This window comes from Anomaloglossus baeobatrachus, chromosome 2, assembly GCF_048569485.1.
Source record: "Anomaloglossus baeobatrachus isolate aAnoBae1 chromosome 2, aAnoBae1.hap1, whole genome shotgun sequence".
Taxonomy (NCBI): domain Eukaryota; kingdom Metazoa; phylum Chordata; class Amphibia; order Anura; family Aromobatidae; genus Anomaloglossus; species Anomaloglossus baeobatrachus.
The window spans coordinates 102,856,139-102,876,284 of record NC_134354.1 but is presented as its reverse complement, the minus strand read 5'-3'; the positions used below and the strand labels follow the sequence as shown (position 1 = coordinate 102,876,284).

General features: G+C 45.0%; 1 protein-coding gene across 1 annotated transcript in view; it reads left to right on the top strand.

The window, feature by feature from the left end:
• TAOK1 (TAO kinase 1) overlaps positions 1-20,146 on the top strand; it is a 172,755-nt gene that overhangs the window by 44,835 nt on the left and 107,774 nt on the right. Inside the window, exon 2 of the mRNA XM_075333178.1 lies at positions 18,187-18,274. The gene's annotated coding sequence lies outside the window, so the exon portion shown is untranslated. The remainder of the gene's footprint in view (positions 1-18,186; positions 18,275-20,146) is intronic.

Genomic DNA, 20,146 nt, shown 5'->3' with positions numbered 1-20,146 from the left:
GATCTCTGCCCCTACATTATGCTGCTCTCAGATGGGGCTGCAGAATCCTGCTGACAGATTACATTTAAAGGAATAAGCAGGTTCCACTCACTTCCTGAATGATTATCTGGAGCTATCCCCTGCCATGGTAAAATATGATGTCTGTATGGGCAGATACTTGGCAAATGAGATTTAATGTTGATAAATGTAAAGTAATGCACCTAGGACGGAGTAATCCTATAGCTGCGTATACATTACATGGAAGTAAACTCTGGACTACAGAACAGGAGAAGAATTTGGGTATTCTCATTACAAATAAGCTGAGCAGCAGCACTCAATGTCAAGCAGCAGCTGCTAAAGCAAACAAGATTCTAGGGTGTATAAAAAGAGAGATTAGATCCCGTGATCCCAACGTATTGTTACCCCTCTATAAATCACTTGTAAGGCCACATCTGGAATATGGGATCCAGTTTTGGACTCCACATTTTAAAAAGGACATTCAGAAGTTAGTCAGTTCAAAGGCGGGCAACTAGACTATTACAAGGAATGGAAGGCCGCCCGTATGATGACAGGTTGAAAAAAATTAGATATGTTTAGCTTAGAAAAAAGACGTCTCAGATGAGATCTCATTTATATGTATAAATACATGTGTGGTCAATATAAAGAACTGGCTCATGACTTATTCCTCCCAAAGACAATACTAAGGACCAGGGGGCATTCACTGCGAGTGGAAGAAAAGCGATTCCGACAGCTAAATAGGAAAGGGTTCTTTACAGTTAGAGCAGTCAGACTGTGGAATGCCGACCACAAGAGGCAGTAATGGCAGATACTATAACAGCTTTTAAAAAAGGGCTGGATGATTTCCTCAGTACACAACATTGCTGGTTATAAATGACTTAGTGACCAAATGTAGAACTGGTGGAGGAAGGGTGAACTAGATGGACCTAGTTCTTTTTCAACCTGTGTAAAGGTGGTGTCACACACAGCGACGACGACAATGACGTCGCTGCTACGTCACCATTTTCTGTGACGTGGCAGCAACGTCCCGTTGCTGTCGCTGTGTGTGACATCCAGCAACGAGCTGGCCCCTGCTGTGAGGTCGCCGGTCGTTGCTGAATGTCCTGCTTCATTTTTGCTCGTTGCTCTCCTGCTGTGAAGCACACATCGCTGTGTGTGACAGCGAGAGAGCGACGAACTGAAGCGAGCAGGGAGCAGGAGCCGGCTTCTGGCAGCCTGCGGTAAGCTGTAACCAAGGTAAACATCGGGTAACCAAGGGAAGCCCTTTCCTTGGTTACCCGATATTTACCTTCGTTACCAGGGTCCGCCGCTCTCACGCTGCCAGTGCCGGCTCTCTGGTCTCCTAGCCAGAGTACACATCGGGTTAATTACCCGATGTGTACTCCAGCTACGTGAGCAGGGAGCCGGCACTGGCAGCGTGAGAGCACACCGCTTAGCGCTGGCTCCCTACACACGTAGCCGGAGCCGGAGTACACATCGGGTAATTAACCCGATGTGTACCCTGGCTAGGAGAGCAGGGAGCCAGCGCTAAGCGTGTGCGCTGGTAACCAAGGTAAATATCTGGTAATGGTTACCCGATATTTACCTTAGTTACCAAGTGCAGCATGGCTTCCACAGCGACGCGTGTCATTATGATCGCTGCCGCGTCTGCTGTGTTTGACAGCTAAGCAGCGATCATAACAGTGACTTACTAGGTCGCTGTTACGTCACAGAAAATGGTGACGTAACAGCGACGTCGCTGTCGCTATGTGTGAACCCACCTTAACTATGTAAAAATGATACAACTGTTAACTTACTGATAAATTCCTTTTATCACCCTAGCCTCCGTAAACCATGTACAGTCACATATAGCCTAGTGAAAGGTGAACTCATAGGTAACGTTTTATATTGTCAATCTGTTGTCTGAGTCTTGATAAATGTAACGATTTAGTGGTAAGTACAGTGGACTGAAGAATGCTCTTTATAACCCAGGGAGGTGAAGTTTCATTAACATTCCTGGCACCTCCCTTTCTATTGTTCAATAGCTGATGTACAGCTGACATTAGGTACTGGCCTGGATATTATGCGTCTTTGCAGATCAGTAGTCAGTCAGTTCTCTTCTGCGCCCTATTGTGAATGAGTCCCAGAATGCTAAATCCTGTGACCTCAGGTGGGTAAGTTAGTGTGCAGGAGTGAGGCAATCGCTGAACTGTGCAGGTTTCTTTTCCACCACCTAATGTCAGATGTATATCAGCCATCGAACAGAGGTAGGGAGGCACAAAGAATGTTAAAGGGGTTTCCAGTTATTTGAATTATGTGACAGGAATTATGCCCTCCCGCTCCTCGGTGCCGGCCCTCCCGCTCCTCGGTGCCGGCCCTCCCGCTCCTCGGTGCCGGCCCTCCCGCTCCTCGGTGCCGGCCCTCCCGCTCCTCGGTGCCGGCCCTCCCGCTCCTTGGTGCCGGCCCTCCCGCTCCTCGGTGCCGGCCCTCCCGCTCCTCGGTGCCGGCCCTCCCGCTCCTCGGTGCCGGCCCTCCCGCTCCTCGGTGCCGGCCCTCCCGCTCCTCGGTACTAAGGCAAACCCCCAAATAGAGGTCAAACAAAAAAAACAAAACAAATGCAATGAAACATGAAAGGCTTTGCATGGTTGTAGCCATATACAGTTTGTTACAATAAAGAACATTTATATCAATCTGGCTTGAACCAACCTGTCTTTGCGGACTGCAGTTTGAATTCCATATATAATCACAGCTCTGTATTATGGGACATACTGGTAGAAGACAATGATCTGTGATTTTCATCCTACCTGTTTTAATTTAAATATCCCTCAGGGAAAGGAGTGAAGTACACTGTATCAGCCTGCCTTCCAATCAAACAAATCAGAAAGTATTTTTTTGTTCTGCCTTTTTTTTTCTCAGAAAATGAGCACTTGCTTATCTGTTTGCTGCACTGAGCCTTATTAGGCTGTTTATTGACTCTTTGACCCGGCTTTTTAATCCTGCAGATGCCGTGGTCAATGCTGACCGTGACCTAAATGGTTTTACAAGAGAGAAAAAAAAATTCCTTGGCACATAGTTACATAGGTTGTGAAATAAAAAAAAGACCAAGTCCCAGTTCGATCTATTTCCACCAATTATACATTTTTATCACCAAATTATCTGTAAATAATAAATTATTTAAAAAAAATTATGCTAGTTTTTCATCATGTATCCCAAAAAACAGGAATCTGAAATAATTAAAAAAATGGTATGTTTGCTAAAATGTTACTAATGAAAACTATAAAGCAAATTAGATTTCATACTATATATAATCTTGGAAGGCAGCGACGCAAGAAATCATTTTGGAAATGACGTGTTTTTATTGTGAGTGCAAAAGAGGCAAAAACTATCAAACTATAAACCTTTTTTGTCATTCTAACCACAATGACCTGACTTGAACCCACTTGGCAGATTTGACAACGCTGTCTAACTTTTAGACAGTCCTGGACGCAGCATGTCCTCTTTTGCGGGGCCACGAGTGCTCTCTGCAGGAGACCGCAGCTGCCTGTGCCCACGATCAGGGTCTTTCTCTCTGTTCTCCCTGCGGAAAGCACTCACAGCTTCACAGCAGTAAATTGATATGCTGTGCCTCGGGAAGCAGCACCGCATGTCCGTTTTCGCTGTGGGAAAAAATGAGCACAGTGGGCATGAGATTTGTAGAAATCCCATCCACTGTGCTTGTACTGTACATTGCAGCGTTTTGGACACCACAATACAGTGGAACCTTGGTTAACGAGAACAATCCGTTCTGGGACTGTGCTTGTTAGCCAAGTTACTCGTTCAGCAAAGCAAGATTTCCCGTAGGAAATCATTGCAATACAGACAATTTGTTCCACAACTTGTTAAATGTCCCATCCTGGTCCCCTATTCTGTCATTTCACACATGCACACACACGTACAAACACGCATTATGCTCACCTTACCTTCCATTCCCTCGTCGATCTCCTGGAACTTGCAGTTTGCCCGTACAAAACGTGTATCGGGTAACCAAGGCGATCGATGCCGGACCTTTTTCACTCAGTGTGCCGACGTCAAAGGCAGGAGCCGCTTGCCTCTGATTGGCCAGCGCGCTGCTTTTGAGTAGCGCCTGACAGGGGAAGTTCCTCCCTCGTCGCGATGGTTACCGGATACACATCCTGTGGAGGGAGGACCTTCCCCTGTCAGCCGCTACTCAAAGGCAGCGCGCCGGCCAATCAGAGGCAAGCGGCTCCTGCCTTTGACAACAGCGCGCGGAGTGCAGAAGGTCCGGCATCGGTCGCCTTGGTTACCCGATACATGCAAGTTCCAGGAAGAAGGGCGAGGGAAAGGAAGGTAAGGTGAGCATAATGAGTGCGTGTGTGCTTGTTTGTGTGTGTTTGTGCGTGCTTGTGTGGACTGCAAGTGCGGATTAGAGCGCAGTGAATGTACGGAACCGGAAGTGTGTGAGGTGAGTATTTTGCTCGTACAGCAAGGCTTTCTCGTAAACATAGTTACAAATTTACAGCAAGCTTTGCTCGTTAGGCGAAATACTCGCTAACTGGGTTACTTGTTAAGCGAGGTTCCACTGTAATACGCTGTGTCCAAAACGCTGTAAACCCTGATCGTGGGCATGCAACCTTAGGCTACGTTTACACTGCCCCACCTTTGGACGATCACCTTTGTGTTTGACAGGCCAGTTACAGTTTCCATGTACACAGGATAAAATATTTTTTTATTTTTTTTTTGCTTATACTGTCCTTGTTTTCAAGCGTAAAAATAATTTCTCCTGATGAGCGAGCTTTTTGGTCTTTCCTAGGGTGGTTGGCAGCCTGTTCACACTACGTAGTTATCGGGAAATGAACGCTTCTTCACACTGAATTTCCACCACTTAGCTGGCATTCTTTGTGCGTAAACTTTTTTTGGTGTACAGCATCAGACTTCGGCCTCGGCCGCTTTTCAGTGAGGTCTGATGGTAGAAAGTGTCTAAAACACTAAATGTGGTGCAGTTTATGAAAGACAGTTGTACTGATGTTCATAGTGATTTTCCCCTAAAATAAAAGATCTGAGGCCTCTTTCACACATCAGTTTTTCGACATCAGTCACAATCCGTTTTGTGACTGATCCGTTGCAGAATGTGGTAAAACTTATGCGACTGATCCTGTAAATCCCCCTCCCCCCCCCCCCCCCCTATAAAATACAAAAAAACAGATCAGTCTTACCACTTTTTATTTGGCTGGGGGAGGGGGAAACAAAGGTCACCCAGCTCCAGCCAATGGTCAGTGCTATAGCTGCACTGATCATGGCTGGATTTCAATGTTTCAGCCATTTTCAATGGTTGAAACATCACAGTGGCTGTGATTGGCTGAGCGGCATTCGTCAGCCAATCACAGCCTCCTTAGGTCTGGGGGAGACACCACCCCTCCTGAGGTCAGGCAGAGGTCCCCTCCTTCCCGAATCTAAGGTTTTTGTACACCGATCGCAGCCAGTTGGACTGCGATTTCGCCATGGCATACTGGGTACGTCATGGGTTGTTAAGTACCAGGGCACCATGATGTACCAAGTACGTCATGGGTTGTGAAGGGGTTAATGGCCTTCAGCTCGATCTTGAACCACTAGATAGGTCCACTAGGGTCTTCTCCGCCGTTACCTTTTTCATATCAAGCCATCAGGTTGCTGGTCTTCATCTTGCCTTGTTTCTTCTATTTTTCTGGCCCTAATATCCTTCTCTAGTGATCACTCTTTGTATGATATGTCGTAGCACATGCACGTGTGTATATGCTGTGTGGTCCATTATCCCACAGGTGCCTATGGAGAACTTGTTTTAGGGGCTGCGCCCTCCATGTGGCGTTTCTCCATTTCTGTACTTATTTGTAGACTGTTCTGTTATACTTGCCTGATTATTTATTTATTTTTTTGTTGTTTGACCAGATAGTTCGGCCCTGACTGACCCCTCTTCCGGTGTCTCCACTAGGCTTTGCTTCTTTAGGCCTAGCCACTGCACTAAAATAGATTTTGGGAGGCAGAAGTATTTCATACGAGCGTATTCATTAATACAGGGTGTGGCAGCTATTGCGACACGACGCTTACTCATTTTGGAATGAGATGAGATTGTGCTAACAATCACAGATGCAAAACAAAAAAAAGCATTTAGCATACATCACACCTACTGTGTTTGTCTTAGAGCAATATGTAATCATTAACCAGGCAGTGTTAGGCCATTCATGTATATGTTTATTATAAAGTTATGTTTTTTGTTTATAGTATGTTTTCAGTAGATCATGTGTTGTGTCCTTCTTTTATTATGTAATATACATAGTAGTGGTTGGGAGTGAAAGGATGGAGTATAGATATTAATTTCCCGTTTTTTTTGAGATATATATTAATAAATAATATACACTTTTGCACCACAGAAGGTTCACCCAAGCTGACTTCTGTAATATCTGGAGGCTGACAGCCTGGAGATATCTGTGTATAGTGTACATGACAGCCAAATGCCTGTGGACTGTTAGCTATTTCTCGAACATACTTGATTTCTAACCAAAGGACAAGAGTGCACACATCACTGGGGAAACCCTTGAAGCATCTAGAAGTTGTCTTGCCAGTAGTTGTCGCCCTTGTTTTGACCCGTTATAATACAGGCTCTGCTTGACAATTAGCATATTTTTGGGGATCGTGAAGTAGTGAAGGGGCTGTTATTTGTTGCATACAGACGCCTCAACTCAACCTCAAGATTAAAGACCTTTGACGGGATATGTTAACAAAATATGGACTAAGGCTACTTTCACACATCCGTTTTTTGCAGTGCGGCTCAATCCGGATCAAAAACCTATGCAACGGATGCGGCGGAAAAACCAGATCCGTTGCATACGTTTTTCCATGCGTCCCGTCTGTTTTTTGATGGATGCGGCTTGATACTGAGCATGCGCAGTGCAAAAAAGCGCATCCGGACGCCGCATCCGGCATCCATAAGCTTGCATTGTAAATTGCATCGGATCCGGCGCAAAGCAGTTTTTTCGCCACACAAAAAAAGTGTCATGCAACGTTCCATCCGGCCGCCGCATGGGCTAAATATGCCGCATCCGGCAAAAAACGGACGCAGTGCAAGGCCATGTGGCACAGTACGGCACTAATGCAAGTCTATGGGGGGAAAACTGCAACCGATGGCAAAAAACGGTTGCGTTTTTTCTGCAAAGCGCCGTATTGTTCCGCTCAGCAAAAACCGAATGTGTGAAAGCAGCCTAAGGCTGCTTTCACACTTGCGTTGAACGGCTTCCGTTGCATTGCGTTGTGTGACAGATGCACCAGATGCGTTGCATATAGTAGCACAACGGATGCAACAAATCGTACAAAATGACGCCATCCCATGTGTTTGTTTTTTTTCCTGACTTCACACATCTGGGCATGAGCAGTTGTGTAAAGACGGTTGAGTTAACGGAATCCATCAAATGACGGATTCTAACGGAATCCGCCACCATGGGCGTCCATTATAAAAACGGACGCCGACAGAATCCTGCAGGTTGCGTTTTTTCCACACTCCTAGAAGCGCAGAAAAACGCTACATGCAGCGTTCCATCCTCCAGGCGGATGCAACGCAGCGTCTGCTAACTGATGCAACGCCAGACCATCCGTTGCTATCTGTAGCTAATAGAAGTCTATGAGGAATAAAACTGTTTCCTGCAACGGTTACCGTAATTCCTCAAGGCAGCGGATAGCAACGGATGCCGTTCAACGCAAGTGTGAAAGTAGCCTAAGTGAAAATTGTGCTTCAAACAGTGAGTTCCCATTCAACTCCTGCACAACCCAATCATGGGAAAGGTAGAAAGTAAGATTACTGTGAGGTTTAGAAGAATTTTGTAGATTTATTTCAATACTTCAAGGAAATCTGTCAGCAGGTTTTTACTTTGTAATCTGACAGCAGTATGAGGAAAGGGCAGAAACTCTGATTCAAGTGACTTACCGTATTTTTCGGACTATAAGACGCACTTTTTCCCCCCCCAAATGTTGGGGCAAAGTGGAGGGTGCGTCTTATGGTCTGAATGTGGCTGCGGGGAATGAGGGTGCTGCGGTGGAGCGGGTCATCGGGGGCACGAGCAGGCTGTAGCAGCCTGCCGTGACCACGTGGACCCGCTCATTTAATATGCACACCCATCCCCCGCCCATCATCCCTCAGCACTGAAGCCGATGCTGACAGGTCGGCGGCATGATGGGCGGGGGATAAACAGCCGGTCCGCATGATCACCCCTGCAAATTTGGCCTGGAGTGATCATGTGCGGCTGTATTCACTGCTCCCAGCGCATCATAATCAGCGCGGGGAGCAGTGAATCAGTGTACAGTACTCACCGTTCCCCTGCAGCATCACTTGTCCTCCCGTCTATGTCAGCGGCAGCGCCGCTGAGTGGAGCCGTCCCCGTTACCCTGCTGCATCGCGATCATCTCCTGTGTCTGTGTCGGCAGCTGGGTGGAGACTAGCGGCGCGCACAGCGATGACGTCATCGCTGTGCACACGTGTCCACTCGCAGCCGCCGGCACAGACACAGGAGATGATCGCGATGCAGCAGGGTAACGGGGACGGCTCCACTCAGCGGCGCTGCCACTGACACAGACGGGAGGACAAGTGATGCTGCAGGGAGTGAGGTGAGGTAAGGTAAGTATGAACGTTTATTTTTTTTATGTGCCATAGGATGCGGCCATACACCAGGAAGGGGGCATATATTATGAGCAGGATGGGGCTATATTATGAGCAGGATGGGGCTATATTATGAGCAGGATGGGGCTATATTATGAGCAGGATGGGGCTATATTATGAGCAGGATGGGGGTATATGCCATGATGGGTTATATAGCAGGATGCGGCCATATGCCAGTATAGTATAGTATTAAAACAGCAAAACACAGCCCAGTAAGTGACACCTAGCTAGTCTCTGCTTCTACATTATTGTGCTCTCAGACTACATAGCAAAAACGTGCTGACAGGTTCCCCATAAACAGGACCTGCTGGCTGTCGTCACCGTTTTATATTGTGTGTGTGTGTGTGTGTATATATATATATATATATATATATATATATATATATATATATATATATATATATTATTATGAAATGGTTATTTTGAAATGTTTGGGGTTTTTTTTCCCCATAGGGACCTTGAGGCCCTGTGCCTACGGGAGAAAATACCTGCGGATTTTGCTGCTGAAAGCCTGTGGATTTTCTATATTTTCCATATAAATCCACAGGTTTGCACAAGTACAGACACTCCCCATGTTTTCCTATGGGATTTGGGGAGTGATGTTTCATTGCTGCGGATTTCCTGCAGCCGCAAAGAACTGCATGTCAACTATTAATGCAGATTTCCTTCCTTTCTATTATGGAGATACAGGGGGGCGGGGGGGGTCTGCAGGAATAACGCACGTTTTCCGCAAAAATTTTGCATGAAATCTGCAGCAATGGATAGCTGCGGATTCCGGGGAGCTGCTGCCTGAACCTGCGGAATTTTCCGCAGGTAGTTCCTCCTGTTGGCACAGGGCCTAAGGGGTTGTCCAGGCATTGGTATTAATGACCTATCCATAGGATTGGTTATCCATAGCAGATTGATGGGAGCCTGTCACTCAGCGCCCCCACTGATTAGCTATTTGCCCTGGCAGAGGTCGGATGTAAACAGTCCATTGATGTGCTGAGCACAGCTGCTGTGATGGTGTATCGGCTGCTGCCAGGTTCTCCTGCACAGCACTTACTCTTTTGAATAGAAGCCGTTCTGCAGGTGTCGCCAGCATCCGCTACACCATGGAAGGATCGGAGTACTTGACGTCGGTAGAGGCCGTTTATATACGGCAGACGCCAGCGCAAATAACAGCTAATCAGTGACAGGCTCCCATTGATCTGCTGTTGTTACCTATGCCTGGGCAGCTCCATTTAAGGTACCTATATACAGTGGATAAAAGTTGGCCTAACTCACTTTATTTATTTTATTTTTTTGCTCTGATAAGCTGCCCCCAGAGGATCCCAGCATTTGCTTTCTCCACTCTCCCCTTATACAAACACTTTGTGTACAATTTGGGATAGAGCGGTGTCTGACGTAAGCGATATAGTGTATGGCTAGCTTCATAGTCTCACACTGTCCCCACTTGATTGGTTAATTTTCTGACTTTACAGCTGCCAGTTGTCAATTTTTATTTTATTTCTTTTTTAAATAAGATTGTAGAAGGAAACATTACACCATTCTTTTAAGAAACTAATTCACAGAATTGTTAATGAGCAATGCAGGTGTTTAATATTGCGTCAGGAGAGCAGAGAGGTCCTCTATAATGCGGGACTCTCCTGGAGAATGAAAATCTGGTTGGGTTTCATAACAAAAAAAAAAAGTTTTGCCTCTGGCTGTAATTCGTGTTGGGCTGTATGCTGTCCGCTGTTTGTGGTCCCATTGAATAGGCTCAGGTGGAGACACAGCCGGGCATACTGTGGATTTCTTTGCGCACACTGATTGCACAGATAGAAATTTGTGCATGTGACTTGATCAGGTGTTCAGTGCGACTGCTGTCAGATCTATATGGGCGACATTTCATAGAGCCTGGTTTTGAGCCGATCATTAATTGCGATTGTTCTGTGGAGCAGTGGCCTTTGTGATGAGTCCTCTCTGTTTTAGACACAAACGTCACTTGACCTTTAGCTATGGGGTAAAGTTTGAAGCTCATTATAAACCTGACAAAATTCTGTCCCCAAACTTGCGCTTTTGAATGAAATTCGTGTATCTTCTCCTGGAAGTTAAATAGCTCTTTAAACTTGTTCTGTTTTGGGCCGCTGCCAAAAATTGAATTGAGCAAGTACGTTTTATAGCATGGGATCCGTGTGGGAGACAGATGCCGGTTCATCCGTCCAGACTGGTCACCATCAGGTGTATACTACTTGTAGGCTCACACTATATTCTCTTAGCCAGACCAGTTAAAGAAGACCTTTCACTGGATTTATTAATTTAAAGGGAACTTGTCAAGTCAAAAAAGTTATAACCTACAAGCAGGAGCCTGTGTGAGCTATTAACCCCTTCCTTCCCATCCCTGTGTTGTAATATTGTGTAATATGAAAGTAATAAAATACGTTTTGTTACTTACATATTCTCTATGTAAATAGCATAGGTCTCTAGCCCCATGGGCGTCGCATCACCCTGTGTGCAGTTGCATGTTTTCCATGGTATTACGCCCCTGTGGGCGTGATACCATGGGTTTTAGATGAGCGACGTCACCGTCGGATCCTTCAGAATCTCGCGTGTGCGCGCTTACCATTCTCGCCGCCGCCTCATCCTGGTGTTTGCTGGATGGCTTCTGATGCGCGCTCTCTGTGCATGACCGGAACCGCAGCAGTCCTCTGAGCATGCGCAGTGCGCGTCAGAAGCTGACCAGCAAATACAAGGATGAGGCGGGGACGCGAATGGTAAGACTGCTTTCACACATCCGGTTTTTCCTGTGCGGCACAATCCGGCGCTTTGCAGAAAAAACGCAAGTTTTTTTTTTTTTTTGCCGCCGGTTGCGGTTTTTTTGCATAGACTTACATTAGCGCCGTATTGTGCCACATGGGCTTGCGTTCCATCCGTTTTTTGCCGCATGCATCAGATTTAGCCGATGCGGTGGCCGGATGGAACGTTGCCTGGCATGTTTTTTTTTGTCTGGCAAAAAAAACCACATTGTGCCACATCCGGCCGATGCGGCGCGATTTGCAATGTATGCATATGGACGCCGCATGCGGCGTCCTGCGGCTTAAACCGCATCCGGCCGCCGCATGCAGTTTTTTCCACTGCGCATGCTCAGTAGCCTGCCGCAAGCGGCAAAAACCGGACGGACCGCATGTAAAAAACGTATGCAAAGGATGCGGTATTGTCGCCGCATACGTTGCATAGGTTTTAGAGCCAGATTGGCCGGCTCTGCTAAAAGCGGAGGTGTGAAAGCAGCCTAAGCGCACACATGCGAGATTCTGAAGGAGCTGACGTGACGTCGCTGATGTAAATACATGGTATCGCGCCTACAGAGGCATGATACCATGGAAAGCATGCAAACGCGCACACGGCGATGCAACGCCCATGGGGCTCGAGACCTATGATATTTACATAGGGAATATGTAAGTAATAAAACATATTTTATTACTTTAATATTACACAATATTACAAGAAAGGGATGGGTAAGAAGGGGTTAATAGCTCACACAGGCTCCTGCTTGTAGGTTACAAGCTTTTTTGACCTGACAGGTTCCCTTTAAAGGGATTCTGTCACCATTTTTTTTTTCTTTCTTTTGGCTACCTCATCAGTGAGCAACATAATGCAGGGACAGATACCCAGATTCCATTGTTGTATCACTTGCTGAGCTGCTTGCTTTCGATTTTGATAAAATCAGTATTTTTTTCTGCTCCCAATCCACCAGTTCTCAGAATGCTGAGCTCTGTCTAACCCTGTCCACACCACTGATTGGCAGCTTTCTGTGTACACTGTGTATAGGTAGAAAGCTGCCAATCTGTGGTGGGGGCGGGATAATCTCCGATTTCAATAGGAGGTGGATGTGCTGTACCCGGCTGCTACCAGTGGACAGGGCAGCTCTGGAGCTGAGCATTTCTGGCGTCAGCACAGAGTACGGCTGATCGGTGGGTGTACAGGGTGTCGACCAATCCGACAGTGATGATCTATCCTAAAGATAGGCCTTCAATGTAAAAGTAGTGGACAACCTCTTTAGGAACTAGGACAATTGGAGGAAATGCTTGGTTTAAATTAAGAAATCCAGTGAACAGTCCCCTTTAACTGTATTTTGCCACTTATTGACATGTTCCCTTTCTCTGGTGTCTTTTTTACCTCCATTTTTCATAGCGCTGTGCAATTAATTATAAGAGGTGTCTGTACTATTCTATAAAACAGGAAGAAATTGTTTTGGGTTTGAAGCTTTTATCAACTACTGCTGCTTTCAGTTAGAAGCCACATATATACGTTAAATGCTGCTTCTAATGGGTGCTTTCCAGATATAGTGAACATTGGTTACAGACCCCTATGGATATGTTTATGTAGTTCAGCAGCTACAGTGTATGTATGTATATATATATGTATATGTATGTATATATATATATATATATATATATATATATATATATATATATATATATATATATATATATATATATATATATATATATATATATATATATATATATATATATATATACACAAATACTTGCAGAACCAAAGCTGCATAATTGAAGTCGCTGATGTGGTTTAGAATGGGCAGCTCCTTTCATTTTTGTGCATCTTTCACAAAAAGGTATATATGGTGATGGGTGCAGGCAATGGTTTGGTATTTGTAGTTGTGTAACAAGTTTGTGAATGTTTAAGGCCCTTGTGCGCACACTGCGTTTTTTGCAGTTTTGGTGCAGTTTTTGCTCATAAGCTTCATGCAGTCCTTCCCCAGCAAAGTCTGAGAAATCCAAAATGCTGTGCGCCCGTTGTCTTTTTTCCCTACAGGTTTTGCTGCTGAATTTCTGCATCAAAAAGAAGCAGCATGTCACTTCTTTTCTGCTTTTTTCCCTGTATTTTGCCAGTGACCATGTTAAAAAAAAACAAACAAAAAAAAAAGCACTCAATGTCAAGCAGCAGCTGCAAAAGCAAACAAGATTCTAGGGTGTATAAAAAGAGAGATTAGATCCTGGGATCCCAATGTATTGTTGCCCCTCTATAAATCACTTGTAAGGCCACATCTGGAATACGGGATCCAGTTTTGGGCTCCACATTTTAAAAAGGACATTCAGAAGTTAGTCAGTTCAAAGGCGGGCAACTAGACTATTACAAGGAATGGAGGCCTCCCATATGATGACAGGCTGAAAAAGTTAGATGTGTTTAGCTTAGAAAAAAGACGTCTCAGAGGAGATCATTTATATGTATAAATACATGTGTGGTCAATATAAAGGACTGGCTCATGACTTATTCCTCCCAAAGACAGTACTAAGGACTAGGGGGCACTCACTGCGAGTGGAAGAAAAGCGATTCCGGCAGCTAAATAGGAAAGGGTTCTTTACAGTTAGAGCGGTCAGATTGTGGAAAGCCAACCACAAGAGGTAGTAATGGCAGACACTATAACAGCTTTTAAAATAGGACTGGATGATTTCCTCAGTACACACAACATTGTTGGTTATAAATGACTTAGTGACCAAATGTAGAACTGGTGGAGAAAGTTTGTACTAGATGGACCTAGGTCTTTTTTCAACCTAAGTAACTATGTAAAAAAAAAAAAAAAAAAAATGCAGGGACAAAAGCGCGGTAAGGCTCTGTGCCCACGTAGCGTATTTTCATGCATTTATGCTGCGTTCTGCACCGCAGCGTAACTGCATGCGTCCTGCGTCCCCAGCACAATCTATGAAGATTGTGCCTAATCCATGCCCACGCGGCGTAATAGGACGCAACGCTTCGGCTGCTGCCGAAGCGCTCCGTTCTAAAAAGCAACATGTCACTTCTTTCGTGCGCTTTGGATGCAGCTCCCGCTCTGTCTATGGGAGGGGCTGCATCCAGAGCGCATGAAATCGGCTTTTCATTACGGACTGTTTCTGCAGCGATTTGAAGCGCACGTGTGCTGTTCAAATCGCTGCAGAAATTGTTGCAGGGACAGAACGCAACGTGGGCACATAGCCTAAATCCGCACCAAAAACGCAGCTTACTTGGTAAAACCGCACGTGTTTTTGGTGTGGTTTTCCGCAGGTAGGTGTTTTTTTTTCTGCCAGAAGGTGCCTTTTTTGCTAGAGAAACAAATCCGCAGTGTGTGCACATAGCCTAAATAGGACATTTTCTGGGTGGTGGTAGCACATGTAAACAGCAGTTATCAAACCTGCAGTACAAGAAATGTCTACACATGGTTTTTGTAGGTTCTGATCATTTTTAGAACAGCTCCTGCCTTGCAATATCTTTGTGCAAACATGGATAAATAGCAGGAACTTGAGCCTGAAAATGGTTGTCTATTATTTAAAGGCTACCTGTCAGGTCCCTTATGCCATCCAACCCAGCAGTATTCACATGTTCACAACAAAATTCCCTTCCTAACCAGCCCTGTATAACCTCATTCTCCAAAATCAATGCATTTATTACCTTTGTTTCTCGTATGCAAATTAGGGCCTTGACTACTAGTCGAAGGGGCGTGCTTTCCCCAGACTAGTCTGCCCTCTTGACAAACTGCGGTAATAAATGTTTTTTTTTTTTTACACATTGATTTTAGAGTGTGATGTTATACAGGGCGGGTTAGGAAAGGAATTTTGACTTGAAAATGTGAATGCTGCTGGGTTGGATGGCATAATGGATCTGACGGGTTCCCTTTAATTCAGTATTTCCATGTAAAAAGCTGCTTTCTTGCCCAAGTCCTGGTAGTGAAGACCATCGACTCTCTTGGTTTGTGTACAGACTGAGGGGACAGAAGGACTTCTGAGTTTGCATATACTGTAGGTATGGGATCAAGCATTGTTTGTTGATGAAGCTGGACTTCACACAGCTGGCTTTTCACGCGCCAGTACACTGTATACAGTACAATGGCAGCGTGACAAGCGCCAATCACATGACAGCATGTGACCCGGAAGTTGCGGCGCTGCCATTGTACTGTATCCACTGTACTGGCGTCCGCCGCATTCGGCAATCCGGCGAAAAGCCAGATGTGTGAAACCGGCCTTACCGGCGTTTTCTAGGAGTTTATACACTGGGAGATGTCAGTCGCTGTGTGTACGGGGGAAGGATGGACTCGGGCTTTCTCTAGGACTCCAGTTTTATATTGGCTCTTGTGCTATCGGACCTGGGGACCATGTTGGATAGAGAAAGTGGACTCGTGCTTAGTAGTTTTCAATGTAATTCAGTATTTCCACTTTAAAAGCTGTTTACTGCCAGGACTCGTTCAAGAACAGACCCCACACCCCGGTTACTCTTAGGCTTCGTTCACACCTCCGTGAAAAACACGCACGTTTTGCACGAACGTGTAAAAGGTGCGTATGGCCCTCCGTGTGCCGTGATTTGGGCACGAGTGTTCCCCGTGTGCTATCCTTTATAACACATGGAGAACAGGAACTGTATGCTCACTGTCCGTGGCGCTACTGTCTGTGGTGTCTTCTGCTGTGCTGTCTCCGGCCCTGCTGACTCCCTGCTGCTGCTTCCGGTCTTCGGGGCAGTGAATGTGCAATGAACATAATGAGCGGGGGTGGGAAGCAAGTGACAGCAGTGCTGGAGAAGGGGAGTGTAGAAATGTAATTTTATTTCATAGAAACGTGGTTTTCACCAGTATGTGTCACACTGTTACACGGATCACATGTCCGTGTGACACCCGTGCTGCCAGAGAAAACTGACATGTCTACGTGTGGAGCACACGGACACATGTATGCTCTGTATGGTCCATGTGAAAACACGCATGTGTGCACAGACCCATTTATTTTAATGGGTCTACGTGTGTTCATGTCTCTGGTACGTGTGAAGACAGACATCACACGTAACGCAGACTCTGATGTGTGAAGGGGCCTTATATTGTATACAGACTAGTTGTCAATCACAAGGAATGAGCAGTGAAAGTAGAGTTTACAGACTTTCTATATGAACGTATGTGTATATATGTCTGTATGTATGTGTATATCTATGATGTATATGTGTATATAATATAATGTATATGTGTATATATTATGTGTTTGTATGAGTATTTGTATGTGTGTATTATATAGTACACTCCAAAGACCTAAAGATAGGGACTCTAGATTGTGAGCCCCAATGGGGACAGTGTTGCCAATGTATGTAAAGCGCTGTGGAATTAATAGCGCTATATAAATGAATAAAATTATTATTATAATATAGTTGTCATTCACCACTTGTGCGGGGATGGCAGGGCTCGCAGGCTTTGAGTCCTGACAGCAAATAAATTGATTTAAATACTAAATCTTTGAAGAATACCGTACATTGATCCCCTCTGTCTATGCTGCCCTAAAGCTGGGTTCACACATAGCGACAGCGACATCGCTGTTACGTCATCCATTTTCTGTGACGTAACAGCGACCTTGTAAGTCGCTGTTATGATCGCTGCTTAGCTGTCAAACACAGCGACGCAGCATCGATCATAACGTCGCTACATGTGCAGAGAGCAGGGAGCCGCGCACACTGCTTAGCGCTGCCTCCCTGCTCTCCTAGCTACAGTACACATTGGGTTAATTAACCCGATGTGTACTGCAGCTACATGTGCAAAGAGCAGGAGCCGGCACTGGCAGCGTGAGAGCGGCGGAGGCTGGTAACGAAGGTAAATATCGGGTAACCACCTTGGTTACCCGATGTTTACCCTGGTTACAGCTTACCGCAGCTGCCAGATGCCGGCTCCTGCTCCATGCTCGCTTCATTTCGTCGCTCTCTCGCTGTCACACACAGCGATCTGTGCATCACAGCGGGAGAGCAACAATAAAAAAATGAACCAGGGCTGTGTGTAACGAGCAGCGACCTCACAGCAGGGGCCAGATCGCTGCTCATTGTCACACACAGCGAGATCACTGAGTTCACTGCTGCGTCACAAAAACCGTGACTCAGCAGCGATCTCAGTAGCGATCTCGCTATGTGTGAAGCACCCCTTAGATAAGGAAGTATAGATCTTCCAGGGACTCCTTGAAAATGTCTTCTCCAACGTCATCTGCATTCCTCACTGCTTTTCCATAGCCCTAGCACCCTTTCCCTGGCGGAGTATTAATAGATCTGCCCGGTTTGTTTCCTCCCATCACAGAAAGTATAAGAACATTTGCGACTCTGGAATCTTGATGAGCAGGAAAATCAATTGTCAAGTAATGTTGGGCATTTAATAGAGCAAATTCCGATTCATGTCGTGAGGCGCGTTCAGAATAAATATCCACCTTTTGGACAATAATTTGCACTTTACAGATTGAATGCTCCATAAAAAAGATGAGTGATTTTGTAAATAGACTTGTGCAGATGCCACACTGCAATTTCTGGATCATAGCTCAGGGGTCCTAATGTGTGATGGCTCCGTGTCCGCACCGTGCAGGTTGTGGTGATTTACAATGGGCACTGTATGTTATGGAGGGAGGTGAATCTCCAGCTGATATTAGCAGGGCCGTGACTTCCCATCATTTACATTAACAACCATGTGAGCTGTGAATGCAGAAATTATCTTCTTTACCAGTGTGTGATACTTGATGTGACACATTTAGACCTTTTGCTTTGTGTCTAATAATGTTTATCCTCTACAGATATATCGAGGGAAGTGGCTTCAAGAAACACTTAACGTGGATAATTCCTGATTCGGTCTGGTTACAGTAACGCTGATGCCTCTCGTCGGTGAGTTTTCCTTGTTTTTACCATCATCTTACAAGCTATTTTCCTTTTTCTTTAACCTTTTGAGTTCTATCAATGTTTTATTTTATTTTTTTTTTAAATTCTCAGTGACTCTAGATGAAATCCTTGCCAGGTTTAAGTTTCTGCCTGCTTTAATCAGAAGAAGCAAACTTTTTTTTTTTTTTTTTTTTTTTTTAAGGATATGTGCCCATGTTGCTCTTTTATTGTGTACTTCTTTTCAACATACAAAAAAGCATGTTTTGGCAGGAAAAAAAAGCAGCTGAAAAAAAACCGTGGTTTTCCCTCCCCCCCCCCTGCTTTTTGTGCTTTAGTGATTGCAATCATGGGGGTTCAGGTGCTATACCCCCACGATCGCCGCTGGGTCTGTCTTCGACTGATGTTACAGCTGGGACCTGGCTCTCACTGCCCGGAGCAGTGCCCGCTTCGCTCCCGGCAGTTTAACCCCCAGAATCACAGCAATCAGAAGGCAGTGAGAGGGATCGCTTACCTCTCCCTGATGATTGGGTCCCTGTAAACAGGGACCCAATTGCTGCCATAGTAAACCTGGGTTGTCAACATGACAACCCCAGGTTACTGAGCTATGGAGAGCCTCACTCACAATGCTGTATGCACAATGTGTGAGGCGAACTGCTGCGCTGTAATCCCCTGTAGTGATAAAGCACTGCAGGGGATTATAGAAATGCAGAAACAATTGACATGCTGCTTCTTTTTTAAGCAACAAAATCTGCAAGGAATAAAGAAGCAGCGTGTGCACAGCAAGTCACCATTCTCATAGACTTTACTGGGATACTTTTTCCTTGTTTTTATTAACATAAGCAAGGAAAAACGCATAAAGAGCAAAAAAAACCCTGCCACTCGTGCACATAGACTAATCTTTTGCCATATCTACAACCCCTGGCAAAAATTATGGACTCGCCTTGCTCTGAGGATGTTCTTTCAGTTGTTTACTTTTGTTTTAAAAAAAAAACAAAACAAAACAAAAAACAGATCACAGACATGGCACAAAACTAAGTCATTTCAAATGGTAACTTTCTGGCTTTAAGAAACACTAAAAAAAAATCATGGAAACATAATGTGCTAGCCAGTAACTGTTACTTTTCAAGAGCAAACGGGAATAAATTATGGGATCACCTTGTAAATTTTCATTCCCAACACTAAAATCTGCATCAGATAAGATCTGCTTGTTAGTCGGCATCTAAAAAGGAATGCTCACACCTTGGAGAGCTGTTGCACCAAATGGACTGACATGAATCATGGCTCCAACATGAGAGATGTCAATTGAAACAAAGAAGAGGATTATCAAACTCTTAAGAGGGTAAATCATCACGCAATGTTGCAAAAGATGTTGGTTGTTCAGTCAGCTGTCTAAAATCTGGACCAAATACAAACAACATGGGACGGTTGTTAAAGGCAAACATACTGGTAGACCAAGGAAGATATCAAAGCCTCAAGACAGGAAACTTAACGCAATATGTCTCCAAAACAGGAAATGCACAACAAAACAAATGAGGAACGAATGGGAGTAAACTGGAGTCATTGTCTGTGACCGAACTGTGAGAAACCGCCTAAAAGAAATGGGATTTACATACAGAAAAGCTATACAATAAAAAGATTGCCTGAAGAGAACATGTATATTTTCACGGTCATTGATGATATGAGGGTGCATGTCAGGTAAAGGCACTGGGGAGATGGCTGTCATTACATTCTTCAATAAATGCCCAAGTTTACATTGAAATTTTGGACACTTTTCTTATTCCATCAATTGAAAGGATGTTTGGGGATGATATCATTTATCAAGATGATAATGCATCCTGTCATAGAGCAAAAACTGTGAAAACATTCCTTGAAAGAAGA